The sequence below is a fragment of the Cyanistes caeruleus genome, chromosome 6, assembly GCF_971803275.1.
Source record: "Cyanistes caeruleus chromosome 6, bCyaCae1.hap1.1, whole genome shotgun sequence".
Classification (NCBI taxonomy): Eukaryota; Metazoa; Chordata; class Aves; order Passeriformes; family Paridae; genus Cyanistes; species Cyanistes caeruleus.
In genome coordinates this window covers 49303817-49322951 of record NC_141706.1, presented here as the reverse complement: position 1 = coordinate 49322951, position 19135 = coordinate 49303817, and the positions used below count along the sequence as shown (strand labels likewise).

The following is a 19135-nucleotide window of genomic DNA, read 5'->3' as shown; positions in this document are numbered from 1 at the left end:
GGCAATTCCTTCAGGACTCTGGAATGCATCTTAATGGGTCCCAGAGACTTAGGTACATAATATACCTTCAAAATACTTACCTCAGCTTGGTTGCACTTTGACAGAATAAATGACTGCTACAGATAAACCAAGAAATTTTTTTGTAAGTGGTCTGCCCTGTCTCTCTGCTGGTAATTTCTGTGGCTTCTCAGGGCTGGCAGAACAAGATAAGAACCAGCTCCTCAGAGACTGTCATCTACAGGGAGTCATAGAACTGCAAGGCCACCTCCATTGCCCTAAATTAATAAATTGAATTGTCAGATACACACACGAGGCTGACACATTTATTCTTCTGCCCTATTTATCTCTGGACAGGATAGACTGAAAGCTCAAGACAGCACATTGTTCATACCAGTTTAGCAGATTTAGTGTCGGTCAACTCGTTATTCCATTCCATCTTAGAAAATTTGGTGCTGATCCCCTGTTTAAACCCCTTTAGTAGTCACAAAGTAAACATTTCACTGAGTCTCCCTCCTAAGAATAATCCTTCATTCTTTGGGTGTTTTTTTATTTCTCTCCCTAGCCCACCTCCCAAAAAACTTTGGTCAGAGCAGACTCTATACGGGAGTTTCTGTGTGAAAAAATTTAGGAATATGAAGATTGTAGTTGAGTGAAACGTCTTCTCAAATGCAAGAGCATAGGACCAGAGGGTGTTTTCTGTTTGCTGAGACCTTTAATTCAGAAAGATGTTTGGTTATCAGTTTTTCTGAGTAGGTTATAAAACCCCTGATTTAGTGTTGAATGATCAGGAACCTTAAAGATTAAATGTGAATTTGAGCCTTACATGCTTAGGATTTTACCTATCCTGAAGAACTAATTTCACTGAGTAATAAAAGTGTTTCTAAAATAAATTCTTCTAGCAATAGAGTATATAGAATGTTAAGGATCAGAGGTGGCCTGTCCAATCCTGGATTTTGAGAGACTAAATTTTCTTCTGTCCCTAATAACAAAAAATATAATGTGCAATGATATATATAGTAAAATGAAAAAATTACCTTTTTTTTGTTAATGTGAGTACTGATCAGTTTGGATTGTAATTAGAGGAAGATAGTAGACAGAAAATTCTTTCTGGTGGAAAGTTATAGATCACAAGATGCTACAGAGGCTCATCTATATTCATAACACTTATGGTCGTAAGCCTTGCTTCAAAGAGTCTTGCTTCAAGCCCTAGATATTTTGGGATATGTCTAGAGTTTGAGTCAGCCAGACTGTGTCAGACACAGGTTAGTAAAAACACAGTATATTGTTCTCAAAATGTTTTTCTTGACATTAAACCAAAATTTTCCCATAGCTCCTACCCATTGCTCTTTGATGATTACCTCTTCAAAATTATGTTAAGTGACTGTGATACATTAGTTATAAATGGCAACACACAATTTTTAAAGAGCTGGGCTCCCAAAGCAAGATAAAAAGGCAGAAAGAGACTCTACCTCTACTGACACACAGCCAGCACAAAGCCATGAGCAAAGATCCTCGCTAAACATGCAGCAATGAGAGGTGAGTTCAATGTCAATGGCTCATTCAGTCTTTTTGCTGTTCTGCCAATGCTTCCAGCAAGTGCCCAATTAGCAGTGACAGCAGCGATGGTGTTTATGAGAAACTAGCCTGAGACTGTCATTTCTTTAAATTTGAAACTGCAGAGAAGTCACAGGGTGGTAAAGCTTTTAAGTTCCTATTGACATGCACCACAAACTGACCTCAAACTGGTGACTTAGAGGTGAAAGTCTTTATTTGCTAAGTCAGTTTCTCTCCCATAGAGTGAATTTGTAAAGCAAATTCCCATTCCATTCCAGCTTACTTTATTTCTCCTGAGATGAAGGAAGCTCTCTGCTGCACAGCAGCTAGAACAGTACCCTCCTATCCCCCCATCCCACAAAGGAAAACTGGGCTGTGGAGTCACACATGTCTATATGAACAAATTGGTCAGTACATCCAACACTGAAAAACGAAAAGTAGGAGAAATGCAATTGCAAAGCTGTATTGAGAAATTGTTAAAGTCATTAGTTAAAAACACAGTAGATTGTCACAGGAAACATTGCCTAGAGGTGTTAGTGAATGTGGTGTTTCAGTAAGCACATTTAAAAGTTTGAAAAAGGGACAGGAAAGAGAAGAAAAGAAAGAATATGTATGAAATACTTTGGAAAGGCTGAAACAAACACAAAAAATTAGAAATTACTGAAATGTTCCCCTAAGAGACAATCTGCTAATTTGTTGGCTTGGCTTCTCTTGTCTGCACACACTGATGGGCTATTTAGAAAATAACAATGTGCATTAATTTTAAGCATATGGGCTAAACTGCAACCATAGTTCTTGGTTGTCAAACATTTTACAGTGCTCCTGAGTCCATTTCAGCTCTGAATCTCACAGCCTTAGAATTTTAAAAAATAATCTGATTCCTGTGTAGAGTCTGAATATGTGGAAGTTTCTGCTTTACTCTGGTTTGAGAGTTCAGGGATTGACTGTCTATTGAACAGCTTGTTTCTTTGAACATCTGGGAAAATTATTGCTATTTGCATCTCCTTTTTCTGTTCTTTTTTCTATTTGTGCTATTATCCATTGTAATAAAATGAATCCAGGATTAGGCTATTTTTGATCTGATCTGGTAAAACCCTCTTTCTCTCAGGCTGTGTAGAGAGCCAGTCCCTTTTTTTTATTAAAGGAACAGAATTCTCTTCTGACATTATGGATGCTTCACAATCTCTTTCCACAGGTGAAAAAGACAAAGCAGATTGCAAAATGTCAGGGAACAGGACTTGCACAGTGTGCCTGAATCGTGGACCCAAGGTTATTATTTGTTCTCTAGCTTAGCTGTATGGCAGACAGCTACTTAGGCACCTACAGTGCTATTCCTTTCCAGCTCCTGATCTCTTGATAATAAAGGGCATGTTGAGAGGTGATTTGACAGAGCTCCTGCCAGCCAAGGCTGGCATAATGGTGTCTTTCCAAGATAACATGAACCAGAACAACCCACAAAAATTATCTGACATACTCTGGAACTAAAGTAGCCTTAGAGATTAGGTCACCATGAAGTTATTATAAATGCATTTCTGACAGCTCTCTCACTGTTTGAAATTCTGAGTTGAACTTAAGAAAGCTAATCAAAGCTAGAGCCTTGAATCTTGCATTTGGAGACCCATTAAACTTTGCATTAAGCACCAATAATATCACCAGTCCCTATCTTTCTTTTTATTAATATGGAAAGGCCAATAGGGGAAAGATAGGTACTGCATGCTTGTATCTCTCACTCATCTGTACCTGGGCAGCTCTCTTTGAGGCACTGAGGCAGTGATTCCCACAATGTTTGCTCTGTTGTTTTGCTGAGCTCAATTTGAAAGACCTAGCTGTTTTTACCTCCTTTCAGAAACTCAGCCTCACACCCTATTTGACCCCAATGCAAAAGAAAATATTTCCTAATATTCATCTTTAATTGCTTCCTTCCACTAATTCACCTTGTTATATTTGCAAATACTGGAAAAAAAAATCCCTCTCCTATGTACAAACACCTTCAAGACTATTATAAAATTCCAAGATATTTGATTTAGTATGCCTTTGTATTCACAATTTAAAATTTGTTCTTCTCCACAAAAAAACCTTGGGTTTCTTTGTATTTAACTACACTGTGGAAAATGATTACTGGGATGTTTCTTTTTGTTGTCATAAGACTGAAATTTAATAATCATATTCAAAACAAATTTCTTCTTCCAACTTCTAAGTACATATGTATCTTCAGTTATACTCATCTAATTAATTATGAATATTTGAACAATCCCATGCTTTCATTAGCAAAAAACCCATCTTAACTAATTAAACATAATTGAGAAGGAGAAAGAGAAACTCACTACAGTTGTGTGTATTTGTCCTAATTATAGTGATTTCACAAACTTAAAGCACTGCTTTGATTATTTGGTTTTAGCATTTTCTTTGTTACTTTAATAATCTTCCAGGGAGGCTACAGAATGATTTTCCCATCCTTGTTGAAAAGAATTATTAAAATTGATTTGATGTAATATTGTTTCCCTTGATACCCAGTCATGAGAGAAACTGTGCTGGGATTTGGATTTTGTTTTGTATTCAGAGAAGCTGGAATGCAAATCTGATTGAGATTTCTACTTGCATTCAAGATGGGCCACAAGTGACCAACCCAGTGCATTTTGCAGAAAAGGATGCATTAGTAGACCTTCAAAAAACAAAATAGTCTGTAAAGGAGGCATCCTTTACATAGTTCCTATGATTAGGAGCTTTTTAGTCATTTATTCATTAGAGATGGTAGATCCTTCAATGAACTGCCTACACCAGCATGGAAATATCCAAAGTAATGCAATGGAGACTTCAAACATAAGTTAAACAGGAGCCAACAAGTGCCAATTCCTTTTCCCTGCAAATGGAATCTAAGATGACTAATTTGGGGTTTTATGCTGCAAATTACAGGAAATTAGATGACATCAAGTGTGCTCCCACAGCCTGAAGTTTGGAGACTGGTGTTAAATTGGTTGGTTAATAAATTTGTAAAGTAACATCCAACATACTACTTTTTCTTGAAAACAAGACAACACTTACTGTATGTATTATGTATGCCCCCAGTAGAAAACTGGTATGTCAACCTTTAGGAGAAGTGCAAGGCACTGTTTACTGCAATCTGAAAATAATGTGCTGAGTTCCTGTCAGACAGAATTTTCTTGGTTGTTTGGGGTTTCTTTCTGTGTTTTGTTTGGTTGTTGGTTTACGTGAAGCATAATTTCATTTGTTCAGATCTCTGTTCTTAAGAGCTGGGTGTATAACAAAAGCAGCCATGAATTTCAGTGTGGGATGACATGCAGTGGCCAGTGACTCATGCAGTGAGAGGCTCTGCATATCTTGCACATCCCTTGTGCTCTCACTAGCTGCCAGGCTGCCCATGTGGAAGTTCATAGGCAGGCTGTGCTTAGAGACATATAACCTGCTCATATGAAGCCAGCTACCACTAAACTAATATCTTACTTAACTATCATCAGTCCCATGGGACTCTGAAGTCTTCAAAAGCAGTTTCTGGATGTAGCCAGAGCTGTGTTTGCAGCTTCCCTTGCTAAATGGTACCTAGACTGACAAGCAGCTTTAGAACACCTCCTGGAATATCACATAGGATGAGAAACAGTAGATCAATCTCCCTACAATCTTTTTAAACCACAAAGTAACCAGTCTGGTAATTTACCTTCTATGTTCTTCCACTTCACTGCACTTCTTAGTCTCAGTTCCTCAAGTCCAGAAAAGCTCATTACAGTCCACTGTTGAATCACTGGACTGCTCTTCAAACAGACTTCATTACTGGTGGAGAAAGAAAAGATGAATGCTCACATAGCAAAATTCACATTCCTGGGATGAAAGTTTTAGACATCCTTCAAGCCTTTACTGAAAATTCAAGAATTATGTGCAAACTACAAGCCTTGGACTGGAGTTCCTAAATCTTAGATTAGTACTGAAAGTACCCTACACTGTTATTACACTGGTAAGAGAGAGGTGCTGGAGCTTTAAGTTCTTCTTTAAAACTGCTCCAGAAAACAAGCTTCAGACTTCTTGAACAGAAAGAGAAAACAGCAATTCCAAATTACAAAGGCAATAGTATGACTAATGGTAACATCTGTAAACAGGGAGATTACTGTGGGCAGGAGAAATATCAGACATCCAGCTTTGTAGTCATGGAAGATTCAAACAAGCAAAAGAGAAAATACACTAAGATACTCAATGTCTCAAAAGCTAATTCAGAGAAACTCCTCAGTTCCCAGGGTGCTCTCCTTGCCCCCCAGGAGCATCACTTGATAATTTCCTCTCTGAGAGTTGCAGCCAGCCTCAGGTCCCAGCTCCTGAGGGCTTCTACTGTTCCAGAAAAAGACAGAAAAACAAACAAAAAACCACAGAGGTCTCTTTTGGCTCTTGTATAACTCTCATAAGCAGTGAAAAGTGTCATGAGCTTTTGAGTGTAGAAAAAAATCAAACCACCAGCAATGCACATCTTGCATCTGAGTAGAGCTTTTGGGTGATACCAAATTAAATACATTTGTGTTTACAAAGAAAAGTGGCAGTAATTGGACTTCATGCTCTTTTTTAACTTTTATTAACTTATATTTTAGATTTATTGTATTTTTTTATTTTTAATAAGATTGTGAAATAGCACCTCAGACTTTATTTCTTTAAATGTCTTGTGCTGTCCAACATTCCCTGCCATAAACTCTCTTGAAATTTGTGGCTAAATCTCCTAACCTCAGTCATCTCTTCTCAACCAAACTCAGGTTGTCACCACTTTCAGCAGGGTTTTAGCTGAACCTTGCAACAGGCCACAGTTGTCACTGGAAAAACCTCACCATCTAAGAGACAGTAAATGGTTGTGCTGCACTACAAACACCACAGGAATTTGACTCTGGAGCCATAAAAACAAATACACATGGCAGAGAACTGTAGTTCTCTTATTTTGAAGGACAACCTTATCAAAAATATATTTAGCCCACTATGTGTGCCCCACTCTCTGAATTACACCAAAATGTATCTGGTATGCTCTCCCTCCCACCTCTAACCTCCCCCCACCTTTACTCTCTCCTCACTTATCTTTTCAATGGACATTTGGCAGGCTGGGGCAAATGGAAATGCTCCCTGCTTATACAACTGCTATAACAGCAGCAACTGTAGAAGAATACAAGTCATAACTTACCTCATTTCATTGCCCTTCAGTGACCAGCATGAAAAGCAACCACATTTTCTCTTCATTTTTCATGACAGCAAGGCAGCAACAGAGGAGGCCCATCTCCCCCTGTGCATTGCTTTTCTTCTCTGCATCACTGCTAGCCCCTGCACATGCTGGCTCTTTGATATGATTGAAGATGGTGTTACACTTTGCCTAATCTTTGGGATATCCCAGGTGGCACAGAAAAGTATATTTTGGAAATTATATCAAGAAAAGACAGTGAAAAATCTCTGTCTTCAGTAACCAGTCCATTGAAGATACTGTTTGATGTACAAACCCAGCCCTTTTTCTGTACTCCACCATGCCTCAGAATTTCTTATTCCTTAATATAACTGAGGTTTTCAAAGGGCATGTGCAGATCATAAGAATTTTAGAGGAGCTCTTCAAGGGAAAAACCCTTATTCTCAGAAGAACCTCAGCTACCTATGCCTTTAGAGATAATTTATAGATGTTCAAATGACCAATTTATGCAAGTGCTATAAATAGACATTTGAATATAAAATGTGTCCCCTTTGAAGGGGCCAAAACCTTTCCAATTATCCCATCTCATCTCAAAGAAAATCACTTCAGGGATTTGTGGTATGGCATTTGCTGCCTGATAGACTGTTGGAGCTGAAATAAATTTTAAAAATTTTATAAAACTAAACCCATACTATGATTCCATTAATGAAATGGACTCAGGGAGTAGTTGCCATTAGTCATTTTTACTGTCCTGAAAGAGAAGACTAAGTATTAATGGATTTGTTTGTGTCTTCATTTACGAAGTTCTGCCTCTATAAGAATAATTATGAACTCAAAGTAGGTCTTCCTGAAACACACCACTTGTAAGAAAAAGCAAGTCCAGAATTCCAACTAACGACAAATTGTTCCTCAGAATTAAAAATCAAGTTAATAGACTCACCGTGATTTGCCTTGGATTATTGATTAATATTACATTTGGTTTTTGCTTCCCTTGGTGAAATCAATCCCATTCCTCAAACCAGACAGCTTACGCCTTGTCACTGCGGTGTAATGAGATCAGCTATTAGAGTCGGCACACGCTGACCTGATTTGGATTTATTGATGGCTCAATCAGTGCCCGCTGTCCGGAGCCTCAGTGCTCGAGAGGGCAGTGACACCTGGAGGGAGGCAGTGGCCCTACCAGTAGCTTTCTGGCAAGGTACCACTGAGCATGGGAATTCCTATTAATGTGATGGACTTTTAAAAAATAACAATAGAAACAAAGCTCTCTTGTTTCCTTCTAACCTGCAGCCTATTCTGAGGCGTATGAACATGCAGCAGTAGGCACTGATTTTGCTTTCCTGCATCTGAGCCACAAAGCCTCTCAGCTATTTTGGGACTGGTGTTTAGGATTGTGTTACTTTTTACTGCAATAGAGAGAGCGTCTCTTTTGCCAGAGTCATCAGTGAGAAAACAGGATGAGAAATGGAAAACATTAATAAAAGCCATGGAGGCAGCTGTGTGAAGTGCAGGGTGCAGCCGCCAGGAGTGGCTCCAGCTGCTACTGCATTGAGAGAACAGGAAATAATCCAAGTGCATACAAAAAAGGGGATATAATTCTGGGAGAGGCATGAATTTCAGTGACAGATTTCCAAGCTACAAAGTGAAAATCGTGAGACCAGTTAAAATTTTCTCAAAGTTAGGGAGATTCTAATGAAAGAGTATAATTGATTATTGCATCATTGGTGACTGAATGATTTAATAAACCATTTTTACATGTATCATGCACCATTGTGCATGGTCCTGCAAAGGCATGTGAAAATGGTATAAAAGGTAGACTGCATACTGCACAGGATGAAGCTGACCAAAACTGAGAGCTTTCTAAGTTTGAATTTAAATCTTAACTATCTGAAAATCCTATTATTCCTCATTATTCCTTAGTATTATTCCCTAGTATTATTCATTATTATTATAGTTGTTGTTGTTATTTCATTCCTATTATTGTTGTTGTTGCTTTTGTTGTTATTATTTTTATCCTAGGATTACTTTTAAAAATAGACTCAAAAAACTGAACTAGTCAGATTCCATGACTATTCCCACTTCACTTTGTATATGCTTTGTCATATAGAAGTTAAGGGAAATATTTAAAAGCATAAGATATAAACCTCCATAGCTGAACAATTCCTCAGTAGCTTGTCCCATAGACTTAGGGTGAAGTCAGATGAAATAATCACTCAGGAAAAAAAAAAAAAAGTCATAGATTTAATTTTGAAGTAATTAAGTATTTGTCTTCCCCTTTCTTTTCTACCTATCTCTTTACCACTTTCCAGTGAGGCAGAAATTGGTGATCACAAAATATATAAAGGATCACTGATTCCCCTTAGTGTGTAGATTAAAAAAAATACTGCATATTCAATAATATTTGAATATTTTTAACCTATAATACAATCATGGTTTTAGCTTTTTAACTTTCTTCTGTTTGTACTCTTGCATGCCAAGCACACTCTAGCTTCTGCCAGATTCCCTCTTGCTGCAAGAAATATATTTCTGAGCTGTTTGCCTTCGGTGGCAGCTGGTTTCTGGGCACATGTCTAGATCTATTACAAGCTACAGATAACTGGACATTTTGATTTAATTGTCTCCTTGTAGCTGTGGAGTCCCATGTTTCTGCACTACCCCAAAAGGGAATAACTAGCTCTGGAGGAAGAGAGTAAAGGTGGAAAAAAAAAGTACAAAAATGTAACTGTAGATGTCATTTTCAGTAACGCAAATTCAATTAAATTATTCAGCATTGTTACATCCATAAATTCATAATTACACTAATGTTTCCAAAATCAGAATGTGATTTTAAAGTTTATCCATTTCCTATACATATTTCTTTTATAAATGAGCTGGTGCAGGGTACTTTCACAGGCAGCAAAATAGCTGAAATAAATGGAGGAGGAAAGTGCAGAGTTTCACAGAGAAGTGCTTACAGGTGAGGAATCCGGACTATGTGAACACCAGGCCTAAAACTTCAGCCACCCCTTGAGGAAAGTTAGTGGGCTTTCCACACTCCAGAAAGGTACAGAGCACTGCACACAGTTACAGCTTGCCACTGATCATGGTGCCAAATCTCTCCCTGAGGTAATTTATGCAGTTCCAGGGGATTCACTCTAATGGTGAAATGGTCCCCTAGCACACAGAAAGCTGCTTACAAAGACAAGCAACAAAGCAGAACGAGAAAGCAACATAACCCTTCAGCTACTAAACTATCAAGTAGGACACAGTAGGTTCATTATTCATGGAGACATTTTTCCTCTTGTAAAAAGGCATTTCTTCTCCTTCCACACTGCCTCAGTGTTGCTCAGGAACCCTGAGTACTCCCACACAGGCAGTGATACCAGGAGTACCTCAAGCTCAGAGTCTGGAGCAGTTCCTACTTCTGGCTTTGGTCAGCTGGGTTCCCACAGCAGGTGGGAGCATGAAGCGAGGAGACCTGGGCTACACTGAACACTGAACTGCAGGCACTACTGTCATATCTACACAGTGTTTGTCCTCTTTAAACATCCTGAGAGCACCCGCTGCTCAGAGCCATGGTGATCTCAGTTCCCCAGACTCTGGAGCTCCATCCATGTCTGACCCAGCTCATCCTGTGCTGTGCAAACAAGTCCTAAGAAGTGACTCTCAAGTTACTTGATTTTTTTTGGCTCTCAAGGATACTTGAAAGCAAGAATAACTGCCTGGCTTCCCAGGTGGGGTGACGGTTTTTAATGTGCGTTTTCAAAGGTTTTGTGATGACAGGAACAATTCCAACTTCACATCATCTTATAGTGGTCGTCTTGGGGATATTTTTTAACCTCTGATTCTCCAAATGAAAGAATGCTTTATTGTAAGTCAGTACCAGTAAGCAAGCAGTGGAAAGAGAAGATTCTGATGAATTCAGAATAAATAATTATAGCTCTGTTGCAAATGAGTTTATCTGCTTGTCATATAAGTTCAGCTGATTTTCAGGATGCATTCAGCTACATTTTTGAGATATGGGGTGCACTTATTGATTTTTATTTTAAAGTATATTGAATTTGGTACTGCAACAGCCATTATTTCCCAACATCTCAGCAGGACATGCTGATGCCTGCAGTACTCTTGTAGCAGATCAAACATTGAACAGGCAATTAGTTGTGCTCCTTATTTAGCTGTGCAAGAGTCTGGGAAGGGGGAGTCAAAAGTTAAAGCATTTTGAAATTGATAAGACTGATCTCCTCCCAGTATCTTACACATTGAGCAAGACTTAAACTGGACATCATACCCTGTTACTTTGCTTCCACAGCAAAGATCAAACTAATAAGAACTACAGCCACCTAAACAAAGATACTTTGTGGGGACAACTCTTTTGCCAGTTGTCTAAAGTAAAATAAAAAGTGAACAAGGAGGGAAATCGTTGCTGGCATAATTTGGGTTTATTTTCTTTTACTTTCCTATGAAGAGGCTGGGGTCACTGTGAGCCCAGGATATTCATTATATTTTTTCCCTTGGGTAGTTCTGAAAAGGGCACAGAATGTCAGTAATCATCCCCTTTATGTCTTAGTGGCAAGTTTATGATTGAAGGATTACCTTCCTAATACATGTTTAAATGAGGCTTTGGCAATGTTAGTGGTATTTAAAAGAGCTCTGGCATTTGAAACAGTCGACAACAAAAGATTTTGCTGATAAACAGAACCAGGTTCATGTTAGTCTTGCTCTGAGACTGAAGGCTTTAATACCAGCTCTGTTCTGATGCGTAGCATTTTTAATTCGTAGCAAAAATGATTGGTATCAAATGCTGAACAGAACATCACAGAAGCTGAAAATGATGGGGAAAATAAAAAATATTGTCAAATGAAAAACCATATAAAAATATCTGATAGCATCTGAAATTATTTATTATTATTATTATTATTATTATATATCAAAGATGAGATTGAACTTTTTGCTGTAGGAATTCCTTTAAACTATCAGGAAGGAAAACAGAATCTAAACAGTACAGTATCTGGTTATTTTCATTTACATTTTTTACGGTTCCCCTAGGTGAATCAAACATTTAACTCAATTAATAAGTCACAGGCAGAATAATGCCTCCTTGCACTGGAAAGGTCGTGCTAACCCAGTTGGATTCCCTTAGATTAGCAGGTTGGTTTTTTCACTTGTAGAAAGCAAGCAAAAATGGATTTCTTAAGGGATTTTAAATCATGTCCATTCAGACTATGAAAATTTAATCCATTATTTGTGAAGTCCTTTTTAGGCTTTCAGCTGAAATGCAGTATTTAAGAGATGGACATAATTCCCTGATGTTTCATGGTGAGGATGTGTATGATTTACAGACAACATGATTTCTTTGGAAAGGCAATTTTTGAAATTAACTGGCAAATCAAGCCTTTCATCTTTCTTGCTTACCGCCTTTCTTACTTCTTTTTCCATCATAGCTGAAAATCCCACTTTTGCCTTGTTCACTTCTTGAACTGTCTCTTTCTGGTTTTTACTAGATGGTTTATTTAATAAACCAAAGGTAATAACTGCAAAAATATGCATTTATTTCCATCACTATCAAAAAAGTCTGGAATAAAATTCTGTTAAGTCAGAAACCTGAATCAGTTTCCACTCTTGGATTTCTCCACTCTACTCCTCAATTCTTGGATTCTCAGCAGTCCAGCAGCACTCCAATGTGTAAATGACACCATGAAGAGAACAAGTCAGGACCAGAGCCAGACACGTTACTAATCATAAGCAGTGGAGGAGTTCTGTTTTGTTTTTTGTTTGTTGGTTGGTTGGTTGGTTGGGGGAGGGGGGGTGTCGAGATTTAGCATTAGCAAAGAAAGGGCAAATTTTGATTTAGGTAATTTACGGCCATCCAATGAAAACTGAAGGAATTGTAGTGTTCTTGTTGCACCACAGGATGCTGTGTAGTCAAAAAAAATCAGCCAAATCTGAAATCCCCAATCCATTGACTACAGCACAAAATAAGCATAATCAAATTTTGTATAAACAAATGAGGTCCAGTATTTGATAATTTCTCAGTTGACTGTATCATCAAAATTGCTTTTCTATTCTGGGTGGAAATCCTGTAGTTAGTTGACTAGAGCAGAGAAAGTGTCTACATGACCAAATGCCATCAGAATACAGATAAGGGGTTTTGGATTTCAAACTCTTGCTAGATCCTAGCAGTTTCTGGAAGGAAGAGGTTACAAAGGAGTCATTCAGCATTTTCTATTGGATTGTCAATTAGTTTCCATTTGACAGACTTGACAGCAGCTTCTGAAAAAGTGCAAACTTGGCAGTGCAACAGGTGAGGTATCTATTTTTAATAGTTTTTAGTTTGCAAGCAGAATGTCACTGAAATACTGTTTTGGCCAAAATTTTGCATGTCAGTAACTGTTCTTTAGAATTATTTTATATCTTAAAGGAGATTTAATGTGGTCAAAGGGTTAATATTTCTCATTTTACAAGGGAGAGCGGGGAGGAAAACACCCACCAAGTTTTTTGTTTACTACAACTTCTGAATGAAAAGAAAGGTTTTCAAAACTAACACTTACCAGCTTGAGGTCCACACACCTCACTGAGGCATTCAACATGTACTGGTACATGCACCTAAATTTTGTCTCAAGGTATGGAATACACTTCTGCTTTAAGAAACCACTCTGTGACTATTCCACTGATTAGGAGGGTTTCAAAGGTAAATGGAATTAATTGCTTCTGGAGATATCTATCTCTTTTCATTAACTATGGAGGAAATATAGATGAGTAAAATGAACTAATCTGATGCATCTGTTGCTTTAAAGAGTATGTCCATGGTGGTATTAGTCCTCTGAGGCCCACACCTCCAGGTTAAGAAAGATGAAAGGAACTTCCTGTGATCATGTAGAAATCTACAGAGATAAGAGCTGAATTCAGAAGACCAAGTTTACACTCCTGCAACACTATGCAAAGAATCACCATCCTTTAATGTGCATGCAAATGTATTTTGCTTTCTCAAATTAGAGGTTAAATGTATAATTAGAAATTCAGAGGCATCAAGAGAGTTGTTTCTCACTATTTTATTTACTTCACTACAGAAAGATAACATTCTCGAACCATGCTTTTCCTTGTTTTGTTTTTTTCTGAAAGCAATATTGTCGCTATTTTTCCATTTATATTGTGGGCTTAAGTGAAACCATATCCCTTTTCTCTTTTGTTTCTTATTAAACTTACTTAAGCTTAATACTTATTTAAGTTTCCTTCCTGCACCTATTTCAGATTGTAAGGAGCAAACATTACTTGCTTTTCCAAATTAAAAAGTAGGAGCAAAATGTCAGTACTACAAATGACACATAATTATTTCTCTGTAGACTCCTGAGGATGAGGAAATTATAGGGTTAGGAAACAAGAATGAAATAATTATATCTTTTAAAATACTTTATGAACAAAAGCCTTTTCTTATCCAGATTTCTCTGCTGAGTTTAAAGGTTTCACTGGAAATTAACAATGAAATTAACTTCAGAATTACAAATTATTTTTTTAAGAATCAAGTGAGAATATAAAGGTGGGCTATTTTCTTATAATAAATCTTGTACTTGTACAGTTTATGCATGTGAGCAGGTGTTCCAGCTGAGAACTGTTTTAAAAACCATTCTTCTGAAAGTGGCTTTATCTTCTAATGCAACATTAAGAGAAGGTAGCTAAACAAGGCAAAATGCAGAATACAGGCAGTAGTAGAATAAAGGCAAGTTACAGACACTTGAATTTATAAATGACTGAAACTATCATTCCTTGCTGAGTGACTCCTTAATGGATCAGGCTAAGGAAGCTGAGATAGAAAAGTTCAGCAGCTGCTAACTCATGAAATGGTAAAGGTGAATATTGTTTAAAGATGAGATATGTTTGACCAGTTCTTACATTCTCTACAAGCTGGAGACAGGGCACTAATTGAGACAGATCTTCAGGCTGACTCATAACAAGAATATGCTTCCGCTGCCTGTTTCCCTATGATTTAATCCTAATGCTGTTTAATTTAAAGTGAAGATATTAGTAATATTATATATCTCAGGATGAAGCTTTGTAAGAGTAAAGTTGACAAAGCTTTTTTTTTTCCTTAAAAAATGGCCACATCTTTGATTTTTTCTTAAAGTTCCAAGTATGATAATTTAACTAAGCTACACTTTCAGTATCTAAAGTATATAAGTTACTTTCAACACTTGGGAAAAAAAAAAATAGGCCATACTACAGCAGTCCAGAATAACTAAAGAATGTGTAGGAGTGTTTAGTTCTATCCTGTCTTCTTGGTGACAAATGACATATGGAGAAGTTAACTACTATCCTCACTAGCTCTCGATTTCTCTTATATAAAAAAGTTAGCATCGGGAGGTCATGATGAAAATGTAGAAAAGCAACACATTTTTACAGCTTAAAAATATTTTGGTTAATTTGAAGAGAAGACAGGATATAAAACTACTGAAAAAAACTTTACGGTGGCTACACAGGTAATAAACTTGCATATTTTGCCCCAAAATTAGTTATTGTGTTCATGGCAAACTCTGGGACACTGAACTTACTTACAAAAAACTCTGCCTTTTAATTTAAAAATCTAAAGTTAACATCACTCTTGAACTTTTGCCAGCTCACAAAAATAATTTTGTGAGAGGAATACTGGAATAGAGATTTTTCTTTTCTTTTTTTTTAAATAAGGGCTTTCAGGATCCTTCATAGAGAAATCACTAAGAAAAATTAAAATACTGAAAAAATCCTACCAACCGATGAATTTTATGTTTCGTGCCTATTAACATTTATTTAACAATAAGAAGGAAAACTTGTAAACCTTGTCTCCTGCATAACATTTCCATGTTTATTTGTTCTTTTGTTAATGTTCACAATCCTTGGCCACCTGAAAAAATATCCTTCAAATATAAAATCAATATACTGAGCAAAACCAGAAGGATATATTCTATTTTCTGAAGAAATTATTAAGATACACAATTAAGTAGTTTTTAATTTATTGCAGATCAACAACTAAACCATAACAGTATTGTTATAGATGAGGCATCTATAAACACATTATCAGTTCCGCAGCCTTAGTGTATCTTTCTGCTGAATTGGAAATCACCTGAAAACAATGATGATGTTTTCAGTGGTTTGAACATTCAATCATTTCCTGCCATGCCTGGATTTAGATACATCTGTTCCAGGCAAAATGCAAACATGTAGAAGAAAGTGGAAATGCATAGTAAAGTAGACTAAAAAAAAATTTAAAAATCAATGTTTCTAAGCACTAAATGGCATCAGATAAAGCTTACTTCTCAAACAAAAGAAACAAAAAACTGATAAAGCAAACAAACACACCAAAAAACCCCAAAAAGCACAAAATTATCTTAGTGAATGTAAGATGGATGTCAGTGTTTCCCTGAGCTGAAGCGCTCAGATCAGCCTGGGCAGCACATGTGCTTCTCAAGAGCACTTCTCAGAGAGCTTCGTAGGTCTCTGAACAGGCTGGAAATATGAAAAATGAAGTGGCCCTCAAGTCCTGCTTCTTCTCCTTTTCACTTAAAGCCCCCAAGTGGCATTTGCACAACACACATGGTCCCTACTGCTGAATGAGCTCTTCAGCTAAATCAACAGCACTAACCAGCAAATAAAAAGAGTGAGTCTGATCTTGATTAACTTCTGCTTAGGCCAGTATCTCCAACTGGCTATGGCAGAATTGAATTTAGTCTGTACAGGTTTTTAATTACAGTATGTTATATTTGTGTTCAATTATTGACCACCCTGAAGGCCTTATCTTTTCTTTATATCTCACCTCTTCAGCAACCCAGCCACATCCTCACTTTTTCCTCTCCTGAAATAGCCATTGGGAACTTTGTTATAAATCTAAAGAAGTATGGTGCATAAAAAATTTACCTAAAAAGGAAATTTTAAAACTTTTCCTTAAGAAAAAAAGTAACAAAAATTACCTTATATAGAAGAACTTTTTTTGAATCTATAATTTTTTCCATTTCAAATAATTAATTTAAACATATTAATCACCTAAACTCTTTTCCTTTTTGCTTTAGTCTTTTCTGTTTTCTTATATTTTAATTGCGTTTCCCCATTTTTTATTTATTTTTATAACTCTTAGAGTCAACATATTTTAATAGTGTTAAGAATGCTCAGGTAAATGAGAGCAGAAACAGCTTATTACTGCTGGGATGGATCATTATAGACTCTGTGTTCTTCAGCAATGGTGTGTAATTTCTGCACCATTTCACCTTTCAGGCTTGGTGTTTAAAATAACATTTTTATGACAAATCCACAAGACAAAGAGAGGAGAAGAGTTTGGGCAAAGGTCAGCAATTTTTTTTTTCATCTCCATGGAAAATGTTAGTGTTTAATGCCTGTACAGGGTTTTACTAATTTCCTATAAGCTATTCAAACCATGACTTAGTTCCTCTTCCTCAGCCAAGCAAAGGTGAAAGAACAGAGGTGAGATCAGGTGGAGGTGCAAGTCCTAACCCATTTACCTATCTTTCACTAGACCTTACTGCCCTCAACTTGTGTCTGGGAAGCCAAGGGTTCCCATAAGCCAGTGTAGGAAAAAGCAACATATGCATACATAATTGTGTTTCAGAGGGAGTAATTTAACCTATTTAACATCTGCTCTGCTCCACTGTTTTCACCTGTGTTTTTCCTGAGATGTAGAAAGTGCAGGTGTCTAGCATTAGTTTCTTAATTTCAATCTCCCAAAAACAGATTACAAAAACCACCTTATTCACACAGGCCTGTAGAGTACAGGAAACAGTCTGCCAAGTGCAATTTCCTCAGAGAAATTCCTGTTGGACTCAAGTGCCACCCACTGTCTTCTTTCTGAACTGGATTTTGCTTTTTCTGTGTCAGCAGCAACTCAAAATAATTCATTTGAACTATGCAATTACATGAGCTAAGGGATGGAAAGTCATTCTTGAAAGTCATTCTTCATACCTTCTCACTAACCCATCTGAGAAAATGCCATCGGAGCCTTTTTGCACAAGTGCACTCTTTCAAAGCAGTCAGGGGAGAGGGAAAGAAAAAGTGGAACAGTTTGAAGTGTCATCTACATCCACATAAAAGGCAAGGTAATGAAGTAGATGTGAACTTTTCTCAGAAGATCCTACTCACTAATTCATCTTTCTTGAAGTAGTTCATGCACCTTATGGTTTTGTTTATTACAGCATATTACAAACATCTCCCAGGAACCCTCTGGGTCTCTTCCTGGAAACAGGGATTGGCACCACATGAAGTTTCAAAGTGCCTCAGAAGCATAAGATGTAAGCACTAAGAAAGACCTCTGGGACCAAATCACATACAAGCTGATTAAAGTTGCATTACCCACGCCCTAAGGAGCTGAGATAGACTTGTGAACCGGGCTTAGTGTTGTTAGCCTCAAGACAAGATTGGCTACAAGTGCTGTCACTTCTTCCCTGGGCCTGTTTTACAAACCAGTTCCTCTTTCCTGACAAAGAAAAGGCAATGTATTGTCCTTCATGTGTTCATCTGAGTACAAAGCTACTCATAAAAAAAAATAAATAAATCTACAGAACGTAAATAAAAATCTAACATAAACTCCATTCTCCTCTCATGTGAAACCACACTCCCCTTCTCTTCTGTGTTGCTGATTTTAAAACAGAAATAGATTATTTGAGCCAGATTCATGTTCTTTGTAATAAAATTGTGGGGTCAAGCTAGTTGTAATCAAGCTGGAAGATGAGCACAATGCACTGGGTTTGTTTCTGGTATGAAAGGAGAAAGCCCCTCACTGCCTCATACAGTTACCCGATTAGATTTGCTCTGATTTCTGATGCTGTCCTACAAAAAATAAATATCTCTGCAAACGACAGTATACGTATCTCCTCTGGTCACTGGCAGCATAAAATGAATGGGACTTGATGTCAATCCAGCATCAGGCTCTATCTCCCTCACACACACAACGTGTCACGATGGCTCTCCTCACTGGAGGCCAACATTAACTCAGCCAGCGCAGCACGCCTGCACAGGAGCTTTCCGAAGTGTCGGGCAGGGTATTTTTACAACACACCTTTTGTCTTAAGGCAAAAAAACCACACGTTCTTAAACTACATATGAGTAAGTTCAGCCTCTGGAATTGGTGGATGCTGACTGCTCCTCTGAGGAAAGCAGTTTGCTCTGTCAGGGGGTACATCACGTATTTATTACATTGGTCAGGAAAGCTCGAGTTGAGCAGTGGTAAGTGGGTGCAATTGAGACTAAGTGAGTGTGAAGGAGTCTGAAGCTGCCTCATTTTACTTGGCAGAGGTGCAGGTTAATATAGAAGACTTCTTTAATTTACACCTTCACACTTCCTCACGTCCTCTTGTGTGTTGCAAAAGAGCAATTTCTGCAACTCTTTTAACTCACACCCTGCCTGTGATTGTGGAACTCGCAGTCCTTTAGGCACCACATCTGGGTCCTGCAGTCTCAAGCCAGAGCAAG

General features: G+C 37.5%; 1 long non-coding RNA gene across 1 annotated transcript; it reads left to right on the top strand.

The window, feature by feature from the left end:
• The first annotated feature begins 17434 nt into the window (after nucleotides 1-17434).
• LOC147652671 (uncharacterized) lies at nucleotides 17435-18311 on the top strand. The gene is made up of 2 exons (XR_015288359.1): nucleotides 17435-17763; nucleotides 17860-18311. It is a non-coding gene; the product is annotated as an uncharacterized LOC147652671 (long non-coding RNA).
• The last annotated feature ends 824 nt before the right edge of the window (nucleotides 18312-19135 follow it).